Here is a 12,800-nt window from a genome sequence, read left to right as displayed (position 1 = left end):
AAAGTGATTATCTGAATAAGCTGAAACGAATCAACCCACTGTATCAACTTCCGACTTATCATTGATCCCTATAAAATTCCAATTCCCTAAACGGGTCTGATCCTATTCGACTACAAAAACTACTGACAAGCGCAATAGCAATTATACGAAGTCTGTCCCTGAATTCCGGATAAAGCAAACGGATTATAAGCTATTGTGAATTAAGCAAACACAATATGATCGAACGCGACAATGCAAAAGCTACAATAATCACGAAATTGATTCAAGAACAGACAACAATCAAATTAAAGAATTCTATCATATAAAAACAATTAAATTAAGCAAGCAATTGTAATTATAGATTAAATTCAAAGGAACAGATTAATGGAAAATTATAAAAGAACCTCAAAGCGGCATCTGATTACAGTGAATTGATCCTCGAGGTTTAGTTCTCCATTACCGTACAGAGCAAAAGAGTGGAAACAAAATTGTGAATAGTAAAACGTGATAAACAGTAACACGGCTGCTAGACCTATTAGGAATCAGCCAAAAAACGTTTATGACCCAACTGGGTCGAATGACAAAACCAGACCCACTACTAAACGACCCAAAAACTGAAAATAAAATAGTGCTGCAGCTTCAAACGCAATTCTGGGAAATATAGGTTCCGATTCTGACTTTGACTCCAACATAAAAGTTGTAGCTCTTTCTCTTAGCTTTCCGGCGATTATTAGAACGCCTCAATCGGACTCCCGAAACTCCAGTTATGATCATTTCCGTGCAGACTGCTAAAGCTGAAAAATAAATACGAAAATCAAATAACAATAAAAATAATTTAAAATATAAAAACATTATAAAATACAAAAATAAGACAAGCAAACCATGGAAATGTATAAGTATAACCGTAGAGGAATGTGCATCAAAATGCACTGATCAAAGATATTCAAAGAGATTAGAGAATTATAGATGACAAAAATAAGAGAGAGCACGATTCAACTGATATTATTTATAAAATAGGTTGATCTAATTATCAAAAATAAAAATCACTCAAGTAATTGAAGAGACAAATATTACCGAAAAGGTAATCAAATCAGCATGAGTTACGAATTTTACCCAATCACAATATGAGATAAAGGTTTACAATGACTATTTTTCTATTTTACATCACCGTAATGACAATGTTCATATGTAGTGATATTTGGTTACGTCACATTATCTCATAACTCCAAGCTAATTGATAAAGCGACTCATGGGAAATTTGTTTACACCTAAAAATAAGTAACTTGTTTATCATGAATATTTCTTTAGTTGATAAGAGGTTAAGCGAGTTCAAACACAAATAAATGTGAGATAGTCAAATCTTTCTCAAATTTATAGAGGTCAACGAGGAGGGTGGGAATGTTAGAACCGAACAAGACTCACCAGAACTTGATGATTTAGCAATTTACTCATGCTCCATATTTGTAACATCTTTAATTGAAGAAAACTAAAATCAAAGAACCATGCTCTTAGAAAGTTATGCACATATGAATGAGGGAAAACAAAAAGTAACAAGAAATTAGAAAATCAAGTTGAACGTGGGACAACGAGTAACAGATAAATGCATGCATTACCTGCTTAAATAGTCGAGTATAACTAATTTTTGTATGTCACATAATTTTGACCAATTGAAGTAATGTTTACCTATAGATAATACACAGATTTATTTTTTTCAACACACAATCAATCAAATAAGTTATTTTCAACATTATTATCATTTAGTCTTTTTTGTTTTTATCTTATCTTTTATTCATCTTTAATTTAATGGCTCAAATCTACAAAATAACATACATAACCCTCTTGAAATAGTTAAGGAACCTTCAATAGAAGTTCAAAAGTTTTTTCCTTGACATAATCACTAGAAGAAAATAGATAAGTTATTAGTTAATACCTAAACTAATGTTCCAACTCAATAACGATAACTAACGTACTAGTATATAAACAAGAGTACAAATGCAATGGGTACACCAAATCGTTATATCTACTAGCAATATTTCCCCTAGTACAATCCATGGATTCTAACAACAATCAAAATTAATAAGATCAAAATTTATATCATCTTACAAATAAATCAACTCAATGATAAAATTTTAATTTGAGCTGTCGAAGAATAATACCATAAAAAATAACTCAATAAAACTAAATTCCTTTTCCAATAACCAAAAAGACCAAATGAATGATATCAAACACTAAATTACGATAAAATATAATTATATATTCTATCTTATTTTATTCAGATCATACAAAAATTTCAAAGAAATCGAGATTTACTAAAATAAAAAACTCTCGAGCAAACATAGAATCATAAGTTGTGATTATCCAATCAAACAAGACAAACAATCACGAATAACATTTGATATTTTTTTATTAAAATCGAAGACATGTCTATTTTGTTGATCATTAGATCAAGATCACGATTAACATTTAGATTTTTATAGTAGGTTATTTGTGTGCCTTCCAAACCTCGACACTTGGCAGTAGTTGAACATCATGTGATCATTTCTAGCTGTGTGGAAAACTAAGCTACACTAAAACATGCATTGTGTGGCCATTATGAATTTTGTTTCAACAAGGTATATCTATTAATTGCACTAGCTTAAGTTGATGGTTTGGAGATAAAGACAAGAAATGCATATAAGTTGGTTTACTATGTGGCTTATTGTCCCTACTTGTAAACTAGCCCATGACCAAACAATTGGGCATTGGCCTGCTTTCACTACTATTTGTGTTACTAGTGTCCAACAAATTTCCATTCAACCGATTAATTGTTCCACTTTCCTAATCATCTATCCAACAAATTGACCATTAAAACAACTTGGTTTCAGAATCAGAACCAACCTATTCAGTATTACTAATTGGGTTTGGTATTTGGTAAGGAACTGTTTCATAAATGTGTATATCTAATTTTTTCCACTTGCTCACTCTAATATTATACAACTCAAAGTAACAATAATTTTATTAAAATAATTTGTCAAAAATATGTATGATTTATTTTTATTATCATTAATACTATTGATATGGGGTCTAAGGATTTTAAAAAAAAAATTGATCTATTTGATTCTTGAGCATTGGATTAATCTTACAACAGCGTATAACAGATTAATTAAATATTGGTCAGAAAAGTTAACATAAGTTGCTGTGGTGCAGTGGTTATCATGTCAGTCTTACACACTGAAGGTCTCCATTTCGATAGCAACATTTTTTTTGTTATAATTTTGGATAATGGACATTGAAAACCAATTTATATGGGAATATCTTGAAAAATATGTGAACTGGTTGTGTTTAACACATTGATTTAAGTTCTAATCAAACATTAAAATTTGAATGAACACCATACTGATTACAAATTTTCATGACACTAAACAGCCACAAGAAATCCAAGTTGAATTCTTACAACATATTTTGCAACTGGATAAAATACCATGAACTAAAGTGAACATGTTTTACATTGTGATTGTGCTGGTAAAAAAACAAAATATGTTAAGTTAGGAAACTATCAACCCTCATATAAAATGGGTTTAAATGCTTATATATAGTAATTAACTTCATCGACTAAGTTAGTTAGTTGTTCAATAGTTCATGTTCAACACATAATGGGAGCTCATAATGTGGCTCATAGTGTCAATTTTATAACATGGCCAAAACAAATTAATATGTATGAGTATAATATATTATGTAAGTTGAAAATTCAATCTTTCATATTTTGTCCCACATATATTTATAACTCCTTTTTTTTTTATGCACTTAGGAGGATTGCTAATGTAACCTCTCCATTGCTATTTGCTTGTTGTTGTTTATGTGATGGTGTTGTTCTCGGATTGGTGGTTTTTCTATTTATTTTTTTGGAGGTATCATTTTTTTTCTTCTTATGGAAACACTCTAAGGGTGTGTATGGTTTAGAAGAGAAGTAGGTAAGACAGAGTGAGAGAAGAGAGAAAAATGTGAGAAATATAATATATTTGATGTATTGTTTGTTATAAAAGAAGTATGAAAAGAATAGAAGAGAAAGAAATGTAACTATTTTTGAAAAGACAAAAATATCTGGAAATTTTTTTACCCACCTCCTATCCTTCTTAAACACCTCTGGCGAATTTACCAAAATACCCCTTTTTTCGGAAATGCACTTCCGAAAACACGAAAAAAAGGTGTTTTCGGAGATGCATTTCCGAAAACACCCCCCTTTTGGAGTTTTCGGAGATACATTTCCGAAACACCCCCTTTTTTGAGTTTTCTGAATTTTCGGAGATGCATTTCCGAAATATTCCAAGACCAAATTGGTCTTGGAATGTTTCGGATATACACATCCGAAAGAATTTAATAATTATTAAAAAATTAAAATCAAGGTGAATCAATACAATTAATAGGTATAAAATCAAGGTGAATCAATAAAATGAAGGTGAATCAATAAAATCAAGGTGAATTAAAATTTCCTAAATAATTTTAAAGTTAAAAATTATTTTACTAACTTATATAAATCAAAAACATTTTAATTTCATAAGTAAATTTTGAATTATATAGAGTTAAATATAAAATTTATTCATTAAATAAAATTAAGACAAAATCTTTTTTTAATTTTTTTAAACTAAATAAAAAATTATAACTCATTTTTAATTATGAATCAGAATAGAAATATATAAATATATAATAATAATTATTAATTTTGTAAGTGAAATATATAAATATATAATATATAAATATATAATAATTATTATAAATTAAAACACTATTTTTTTAATTTTTATAATTATTATATAAATATATAAATATATTTATAATTAATATATAATAACTATTATATAAATTTATAAATATATAAATATATAATAATTTTTATAAATATATAATAATTATTATATAAATATATAAATTAAAACACTCATTTTTTAATTTTTTTTTGTAAATATATAATAATTATTATAAATATATAAATAAAAAATTATAACTCATTTTATAAGTGAAATTATTTTAATTTTTTTAATTAAAATTATTTTAAATTTTAAAATATGAATCAGAATATAAATATATAATAATTATTATTTATAACTCATAAATTATATCAAAATATATAATTATTATTATTCATTACTCATAAATTATATCAAATTTATGATATATAAATTAATTAATTTCCTAAAATTAATTTTTGGGATTTTTAGATTTTTTTTTTGTTTTTTCGGAGATGTATCTCCGAATTAATCAAAATCTCAATTTTTGGGATTTTTTCGGAAATGCACTTCCGAAGTCTGGAAAAATTTAGAAAAAAAATTTCGGAAATGCATTTCCGAATCAGGGTAAAATGGGGTTTTCGCTGGGGGTGACCCCCATAGGAAGGTGGGTAAAGAAAAAATCAAATATCTTTTACTAAACAAAGTTATTACCGGATAAAATTGGAAAATTGATACTCTTTCTCATTTTTCTTCAATTATGAGAAGATTGAAAAAATGGTGGGACCCATTAATTGTAACTCTCCCTCTCTTTTCTTTCTCACCTCAACCAAACAAGAGAAGAGAGTAATAAGAATTTTTTTCTCCTCGATATTTTAGTATTTCAGGTACTGTGTCTAAGGATGTTTAAATTCTTGACTCTAGAATCATCAATCATATGACATTTCAGTCACAAGAGCTTTTTTCATAAATGACTTTTCAAATATTCATTATTGTTGTTGATGATTATCATCCTCGTGTTGTTGGCTCTAGGAATATTGAGCTTTGATTTCATGTTCTCACACTCTCAAATAACTTAAATTGTATTTGTAAGTTTTACTAAAGATTAAAGTTGGATGGTGATTGGAGTTGCTAAGGAATATGAATGACTATATTACTTGTATGATGTATAAATTAACCATTAAGTGTTGACTTCAAAGCAGATCTAGACATTATATATTAGTGTGGTTAAACATATGAGAAAATATGAATTAAATTATATTACACGATTTTGGATACATAATTTATTTTAAATAAAAATATTAAAAAAGAAAAAAATTTAAATAAATAATTGATTATTCCGTATATAAAAATATTTAGATCAATAATAGATTTTTTTCTCGTATACCATTTTTCGATTAAAAATATTTAATCATAAATACTATTTCTCGTATATAAAAATAGTTAGATCAATAATAGAATTTTATTTCCGTATATAGACTTCGTTATTGTTTAGGTATCACTTACAAAAATATTTGGATCAATAGTAAATTTCGTATATAAAAATATTTAGATCAATAATAAATTTTTTCCGGTTTACCATTTTTGAATAAAAAATATTTGGGTCATAAATACCATTTTTCACAAATAATAGAATTTTTTTCTGTATACAAATATTATTTTTGTTTAGGTATCATTTATAAAAAATATTTGGATCAATATTAAATTTTCTTATATTAAAATATTTAGATCAATAATATATTTTTTTATCATACCATTTTTGAATCAAAAATATTTGATAATAAATATCATTTCTCGTATATAAAAATATTTAGGTCAATAATATATTTTTTCCCGTATACACACTTCATTTTTGTTTAGGTATCATTTACAAAAATATTTGGATCAATAATATATTTCGTATATAAAAATATTTACATCAATAGTAAATTTTTTCCCGTATACCATTTTTGAATAAAAAATATTTGGATCATAAATAACACTTTTCGTAAATAATAATACAAATATTATTTTTATTTATGTATCATTTACAAAAATATTTGGATCGATATTAAATTTTCGTATAAAAAATATTTAGATCAATAATATATTTTTTCCCGTATACCATCTTTAGATCAAAAATATTTGATCATAAATATCATTTCTCGTATATAAAAATATTTAGATCAATAATAGATTTTTTTCCCGTATACAGACCTCATTTATCAAAAATATTGATCATAAATATCATTTCTCGTATATAAAAATATTTAGATCAATAATAGATTTTTTTCCCGTAGACCTCATTTTTGTTTAGGTATCATTTACCTCATAAATACTATTTTTCGTAAATAATAGATTTTTTCCATATACAAATATTATTTTTGTTTATGTGTCATTTACAAAAATATTTGGATCAATGATAAGTGCCAAAATGTCGATATTTTGAGTATATATCTGTGGCACTTATCGATTCTATTCTTATGATTTTTTTAATAAAATCGTAAATTTTGTGTAAATATGTACATACTTATGTTTTTGATTCATTTTTATACCAATTAATAGTTTTCCACTCATTTTATAGGTATTCATGCATCTTTGGAGCATTGAGTAATAAAAACCAAAGGCTAAGCTTCAAGAATAGAAATTCTACCAATTCATCAAAGAATAAGGCTCAAAATAAGGATGATAAAAATTATCATTTTGGTTTCCATTCATTCATTATTGGATAGAGCATTGAATAAGCTTTCCAACGCTTCGAACTGGGCGCAATTCGGAGTTACGGTTCTCAACTTATGGCGAAAACAAGATTTCACTTTTGCTGTCAGTCCGCTGAGCGGAGGGGGTCCGCTGAGCGGAGCTCCAGCGGAGCAAATCAGAGTTTGGGTGAAATTTTGAGTCCGCTGAGCGGAGGGGGTCCGCTAAGCGGACATGCTAAGACATCATCTCGTTAAAAGGGGCAAAAATCACATATTTAGGTTATGGGTTGGGTATTTTTGAGTCCCAACACCATCAAATTCATTCTTAGAGTAGAATTGGCTTAGAAAACAACTTCGGAGGTTGCATAAGGATGATCGGGGGTGGATTAAGCGTCGAACGGAGCTGACAAACCGGGAGATTTTCGGTTCATTTCTCTTCTTCTTTGTGTATTTCTCTTTGGTTGGGTTTTGTGTGTATATTTACTTGAATCTTATGTATATTTACCGATTATAATATTATGTTTAACTTGCTTTACAAATCAGTGTTGATGTTATCTTGGATTTTTGCTCTATGCTGGGGATTTGGGTTGATTTAGAGATAAACTTCTTGAATCCTTATCTAGGATGATAATTTGTTGGTTCTGAACTCTAGAGATAGATTTAGAGCTAGCATTCACTGTTTGTATCTGTACGTAATGCTTTCGTGTTTGGGCGACGCGCGAGAGATCGCCGACGCGAGAATACGAATGTTCTCGCGACGTCACGTTAGAGATAACCTTAGTTGTGAGATGATCTCGTTTGTGCTCCAGAGATGGAAACTTATGTGAGAGATACGTGATGACATATATGAGTATTGTAGGTTGAATATAACAGGTTGGTAAGTGTATGTTTGTGAAGAGTGAATATATTTACATTCCTGATATGTTATTTCTCTTCTAAGAATGTGTTTATTCTTTTCCTATCTATATCTTTGTTTACTTTTTGCTCATTCAATCCCGAGCTCGAAACCATAGAAACTATTGAATGGCATCTCTCCATCTCTGTGGACGATAATTCCCGGATCAATATTTCCAAATCTTTTTTGTTGCTTGCCGCTATGCTTGCTTCAACAAAATGGCGTCGTTGCCGGGGATGGTTATGATTGCATCGCAATAGTTTTCGTGGTTTTGAGCTTTGTATATAACGTATATATTGTATAGTTTCACGTGTATATATTTACTTGTACATGTTTACTTGTTTATGTTCACCATATAGTTACTTGTATATGTTTGCATACAAGTATACTTTGTTGGTGAATGTTGGTGAAACACGTTGAGATCGGACCAGTTCGTTATTCAAAATCTTCACTTTTCAACTTGTGAATCCAACATTCACCAATTTTCTCTTTTTGTATGATAATAGTTGTTCGTGTTCCATACTTGTGCATATGTGGTGGTTTGTGTACAAAAATGTATATTTGTGTTTTCTTTTATGTTCGTATAATTGTTGTATATATTTATACCCGTAACGTTTGTTGAGTGGTTGGTTAGGACACTTTCTTTAGGCTTGTGCGGTGAGACGTCACCATGGCATGACGGAAGGAAGCTACTTTCCAAACACCGAAACAATAAAGGCGTCGAGCTAACGACGTAAAACAAGCGCTTGTTGGGAGGCACCCCAACGGTTGTAAATTTTTGTTTATATTCCAGTATAAGAGGTATTTAGGTGAAGTGGAGAGAGCTAGAACACCAGATTTTGTTCTGATTTTTCTGGTTTTTTCTGTGTCCGCTAAGCGGAGCAGAGCTCGATAAGCGAGCATATCAGAATTTTGTTTTCTTGCTTTGTACCAATGGGGTTCCTATTCCACTTGGTTCACTCCTTTTTCCCACTTCACTACTAAAAATAAGACATTTGGTTAAAGGATTTTACATCAGGTTTGAAGTTATATGATGTAAAAAATATTTGTCAAAGAATTTCACATCAGACATTTATTTCCAATGATGTAAAAAATATTGGATTTTGGAAAAAATATAACACGGTGGCAGTTTGGTAAATAAAATAAAACTTTGTTATAAAGGATTTCACATCGGACATAGATTTGCACCGATGTGAAAAGTCCATTGATTAAAAAATAAAACACGGTGGCAGTTTAGTAAATATATGAAAGTTTGTTATATCTGACCTTTACATCATGCCTTTTACTCCACCGAAGTAAAATCCTTCCCCTTACTAAACCAAAACCCTAAATTCCGAAATCATAATTTATTTCTTCTTCTGCCTCGCCGCCGAAACCCCTTTACCTCCTCACGTACGATGCATCACCACTCGAAGCCCCTCCGCATCAATGCTCCATGCTCCCACTGTCTAATTTTTCTCTCAATTTCTTCCTTTTCTAAAAACCAAATCCCTCCGCATCAATTTCATCCTTTCTAAAACCAAATCTCTCTGCTTCCAAAATTCATTCAACCTCAGAGGCGTCGTTTTCGACATGGACGTCATACTCACTGTCCCCATCATCGATTTCATCTCCATGTACACGGCCGTCCTCTAATATTGATTATAGTTTATTCAATTCAAGTTTCATGGTTTATGCAGTACAATCTTCAGGAAACATGGGAGTTTGTTTAAGCGCTCAAATCAGAGCTGAAACTCCTTAGAACACTGGTATATCTTCTTCTATTTTCTTCCTTTTTCTTCCTACCCTTTTCATTTCTTGTATGCAATTCATTTAAGCTTGATTCAATTTCATGTTTATTGCTTCTGGGTATTCTCAGATTCATTTTATTTCTTTAAAGTTTGATCCTTTCTGTGTTTCCATAATTCAAAAATCATAGAAATTTCACCTTGTTTTGATGCTCCTATAGCAATATCACTTTCATAACATGAATGGTTTCTTCCAAAAGATGTCAATTTGATCCATTTTACTGTAGAAAACACAATTGAAGATCCAGTTTGATAGCTCAGTGCATGTTACATTTGATGTGATTGATATTCATGAAAGTTTTAACCATAATCTATATGAATCAGTTATTGGTTATCGGTTCGCAGGGTTAAATTCGAAGAACTCAGCTTCAGCTGGAAATGATCTGAGCAGCTTAAACAGTATGGTTTCAACTGCATCAGTGCCTCAGACTCCTCGGAGTGAAGGTGAAATCTTGAATTCGTCGAAATTAAAGAGCTATACTTTAGCAGAATTTAATTCAGCTACTAGAAATTTTCGTCCGGGTAGTGTGTTAGGAGAAGGTGGTTTTGGATCAGTTTTGGATTGATGAGAATTCATTGGCTGCTGCTAAACCTGGTACTGGAATTGTTATTGTTGTTAAAAGACTTAATCTAGAAAGTTTCCAAGGTCACAAAGAGTGGTTGGTGAGTTTAATCTACTTGTTATATCATTTGCCCATTATAATTAACAAGCAAATTGTTTCTAATATGTTACATTGTTTGGTTAATAAATGACTCAAACAAGCAATCTCAAGCTGTTTTCTGTCATCTTTGTTCTTCTAAGCTCTCAGAATTAGGTTTTGTTTAACTTAAAAGTTAAATCAAACATGCCTTTAGTATACGTTCCTTCACTTAAAACCTATTGCAATTTCAACAATACTATGTTTATGATTCGTTACGATTGGAAAACTAAGAAATTTATGTTTCTATTTTCACTTTTAGGCAGAAGTTAACTATCTTGGACAATTTTCTCATCCTCATATGGTGAAATTGATTGGTTATTGCCTTGAAGACGAACACGGCCCTCTTGCCTATGAGTTTATGCCCCGTGGAAGCTTGGAGAATCACTTGTTCAGGAGTGAGCTACTATTCCTTTCCCCATTATTTCCCATAGTTTTTAACTTTGGAAGATGTTAGTTTAACATTGGCAAAATTTTACAAAATTTGAAACAGGAGGATCTTATTTTCAACCTCTTTCATGGAGCTTGCGTGTGAAGTTTGCTCTTGACGCTGCCAAAGGGCTTGCATTTCTACACAGTGCTGAAAATAAAGTGATATGTAGAGATTTCAAGACTTCAAATATCTTGTTGGATTCTGTATGTACACTTTGATTCTTTTACTTTCAATAAATAATGAAACAAAGAGCATTGATAAATGTTTAAGAGATTATTCGGCTAACATGTCTGGAATATTTTTCTTGATTTGATTGCAGGATTATAATGCAAAGCTTTGATAATATATTAATAAAAATTAAATGATTGTGTATGTTGGTGTAGTAAATCTAAAAGCATTAGTCCTAATTAACTAACTTACTGAAAAGAATTCAATACATGCAATTTATTTACAAGATAGTTATGTAACCTTCACATTTCATGCATTACTCTTGGTGATAGTTATATTTGTTCTCTTTGCTTATGTTTCACTTTCACTTCAATATATGAAACACATTATTATATATTGAATACTTTTTTTTCTATTAAAAAAACCATCATTAATTTGTTTTCAGGGAGTGGACATAAAAGCTTATAGTTTAGTTCAAGAGCTAGAATTTTCTTGGCCATAGATTCAAAATATTCAGCTGATTCAGTGAAGTGACGAAGGGAATTATTTCTCGAAACTTGTGCTTTTCACCCGGGCATGTTTCTCGAAACAGTCTCTAAGGTAATGCTATATTTATGTTGAATGATTGTCTTTGAAAAAATGTAGCTGAGAATTCCATGGAATGGTCAATCTATATCTCTCTATTTCTCTTCCCATAATCCTATTTTTGTATGGTGAAGAAGTATGGCTCAATGTTGTTACTCTCCGCCACATAGGAGACATGGTAGGCTGTTTTTATAAAGATAACTTTACAGATAATGTCAAAATTTTGAACCTTTACAATGTGAGGAATACTTTACTACTTATTTGTCTAAAAGAATTCATACTTAATGGAGATGACAATGAGATTTTTACTCAAGTGGTATTATAAAGAACGGATTTCAAGTATGTGATTGTTAAATCTTATAAATTATAGTTATGGGAATTAAGTCATTGTCTGACTGTCACTAATTTTTATATGTCAGCTAAGTGTATCAAAGAGTTGTTGGTGGGTTTTCATTGGTTTGACATGTCTATCCTGCAAGTTTAGTGCATGTAAGTACATTTTCTTTTTTTACTACTGTCAATATCTATTAATATGTTATATCTCGCATCACTTTGATTCTAATGTTTATTTTAAAATTATTCAGGTATATTCATCGTGTATGTATTGATAATTCCACATCAGAAGTATATGGAAGCTACCGAAGCTATAACTCATCTTGTGGATTGCATGTTGGTATTTCAAGTGTGAGAAAGGACTTATAAATAGTTGGATATTTTTGTATTTTCACTTGTTTTGTTGTAATAGTCCACCATGTGTAAATTTTCTTATAATTTTTTACACTTGTGTGTATCTTAGATTAATACTTTTGTAAATCAATTGTTCATTTTAAAGAATATATATGTGCATCATAGCTATTTGATGCAATGAAAAATT

The 12,800-nt window shown here is 29.8% G+C and overlaps 1 long non-coding RNA gene and 1 pseudogene across 1 annotated transcript; one reads left to right on the top strand and one right to left on the bottom strand.

Annotated features, from left to right (window-relative positions):
- Nucleotides 1-371: 371 nt before the first annotated feature.
- On the bottom strand, nucleotides 372-1,555 carry LOC131647937 (uncharacterized). The gene is made up of 2 exons (XR_009298002.1): nucleotides 1,402-1,555; nucleotides 372-773 (listed from the first exon to the last, which is right to left on the bottom strand). It is a non-coding gene; the product is annotated as an uncharacterized LOC131647937 (long non-coding RNA).
- Nucleotides 1,556-9,236: 7,681 nt separating this feature from the next.
- On the top strand, nucleotides 9,237-12,324 carry LOC131647936 (probable serine/threonine-protein kinase PBL10; annotated as a pseudogene).
- The last annotated feature ends 476 nt before the right edge of the window (nucleotides 12,325-12,800 follow it).

Source organism: Vicia villosa, linkage group LG2 (genome assembly GCF_029867415.1).
Source record: "Vicia villosa cultivar HV-30 ecotype Madison, WI linkage group LG2, Vvil1.0, whole genome shotgun sequence".
In the NCBI taxonomy this organism is placed as follows: Eukaryota; Viridiplantae; Streptophyta; class Magnoliopsida; order Fabales; family Fabaceae; genus Vicia; species Vicia villosa.
Note: the sequence above shows the minus strand (reverse complement) of the source record. Positions and strands in the feature narration are given on the sequence as shown.